Genomic DNA, 2,120 nt, shown 5'->3' with positions numbered 1-2,120 from the left:
TACATTTTAGAGAGCAAGATAAAGAGCGTAAACAGATAAACATATTGGTAATATGTCAGGTGATAATAAATGCCATAAAAACCAAATGCAGGTAGGAAACAGTGAATGGGGGGAGTTCTTTAAGGTGGCCAATGAAGGCCTCTCTGATATGCCAATTTGAGTAGAGGCCCAAAGAAAGTAAGTGAGTCAGAAAGATATCTCAGGGAAGAACATTTCAGGCAGAGGGAATAGAAAGTGCAAAGGCTCTGTGCCTAGAGTTCATCCACCATTCAGGAGGAAGAGCAAGGAGGTTAGCATTTCTACAGCAGAGTGATTGAAGAAAAGAATGGAAATGGAGGCCAGAGAAGTGGCAAAAAGGCAAATCATACAGAGGCTTCCAGGCAGTGAGCAGGACTTAAGATTTTACTCTAGGTAAGGTGGGAGCTATTGGGGGACTTTAAGCAGAGGAATGAGTAATTAGAAGGAGTACTTGGGTGGCATGGACAATAGCTGGGGTACAAGAGTGGGAGATTTGATTCCCCTTTACATTTAGGAGAACAGTCAGTATTCTATTGAGATAATCTGTGTGTGAGCTGATGGTGACTTGGACCAAAGATGGTGTCAATAGTGGCAGTAAGAATAATCAGAATCAAGATACATTTTTAAGGCAGAGCCGATAAATATGCTGATGGGATGGATAAATGATGTGAGAGAAAGACAGGTGTCAAAGAGGACTGAAGGGTTTTTGGCCCAGGTAGTTGATAGAATGGAGTGGTCATTAACTGAGATAAGAGGGAGTTGAAGGAGAAACAGGTACTGAAGCGAAGGAGTTGTGGCGGGTGAATTGGGGTGGGGGGGGGGCATGTTGAATTTGAGCATCCAAGGGACATGTTGAGCAGACAGTTGGATGTAAAAGTATAAAGTAAAAAAAGAGGAGAGGTGTTATCTATTTTAATAGCTATTGTGTACAGGTTGTGTTTTCCAACTGGCTATTACTGGTGTATAGAGAAAATAGTGAGCTTCTGCTGTGTAACCAATAATCACAACTCCTTAACTGCATGCAACAATAGTCATTCATTGCTGACACATCATCTTCTGGCCTTTCTGTGCTCCCCAGAGGGGTCTATGTGGCACTGTTCTGGATTCTTATTGTGGCTTAAAGGGAAACTTTCATGATATCTGGAGCCCTTGATGTCCTACAGATGAAGGAGGAGGATGTCCACAAATTCCTTGCAGCAGAAACTCACTTAGGTGGCATCAACCTTGAGTTCCAAATGGAACAGTACCTCCACAAAAGGGAGAGTGACGGCATCTACTTCATAAATCTGAAGAGAACTTGGGAGAAGCTTGCGATGGCAGCTCATGCCGTTGTTGCCATTGAAAATCCGGCTGATGTCAGTGCCGTACCTTCCAGGAGTACTGGCCAGCAGGCTGTGCAGAAGTTTGCTGCTGCCACTGGAGCCACTCCTATTGGCGGCCGCTTCACTCCTAGAGCTTTCACTAACCAGATCCAGGCAGCCTTGCAAGAGCCGTGATGTCCGGTGGTTACCGATCCTAGGGCGGACCACCAGCCTCTCACAGAGGCGTCCTGTGTTAACCTGCCTACCATCGCTCTGTGTAACACAGACTCTGTGCCACGTGGACATTCCCCCTGGTGCAACAAGGGAGCTCACTCTGCTGGCCAATGCTCTAGATGCACAAGGTGCTGGGAGGTACTGCGCATGTGTGACACCATCCTCCATGAGCATGCGCGGGAGGTCAGAGGGGCTGCGCTTTACAGAGGCCCAGAAGGGGCTGCGAAGGGAGGGCAGGCCGTTGGTGAAAGGGCATGGAACCCGGAGGAATTTCAGGGTGGATGGACTTCTTCAACTCCCAAATTTACTGCTGTTCAACCTGAGGACGCAGGCTGGTCTGAAGGCGCTGGTGCCCTTGGAGCCCATTCAGCGGCTCCCCCGCAACCGAAGACTCCACCTCTGAACTGGACCCCAGCTAATGGGTAGGAACGAACTGAGTGGTCTTAAGCCGTTCCTGCACAGACTGTTAAAGAGAAAATGGCAATCAGGCTGAAAGAAAATAAAGTTAAAAAAAATTTTTTTTTTTTTTGCTGAATGAATTAAGTTGTGATAGAACTTGTCCATGTA

The 2,120-nt window shown here is 46.9% G+C and overlaps 1 pseudogene; it reads left to right on the top strand.

Moving 5' to 3' along the window:
• Nucleotides 1–1,151: 1,151 nt before the first annotated feature.
• On the top strand, nucleotides 1,152–1,514 carry LOC150000768 (small ribosomal subunit protein uS2 pseudogene; annotated as a pseudogene).
• Nucleotides 1,515–2,120: the final 606 nt, after the last annotated feature.

The sequence above is a fragment of the Furipterus horrens genome, unplaced genomic scaffold, assembly GCF_987537825.1.
Source record: "Furipterus horrens unplaced genomic scaffold, mFurHor1.1.pri manual_scaffold_10, whole genome shotgun sequence".
In the NCBI taxonomy this organism is placed as follows: domain Eukaryota; kingdom Metazoa; phylum Chordata; class Mammalia; order Chiroptera; family Furipteridae; genus Furipterus; species Furipterus horrens.
Note: the sequence above shows the minus strand (reverse complement) of the source record. Positions and strands in the feature narration are given on the sequence as shown.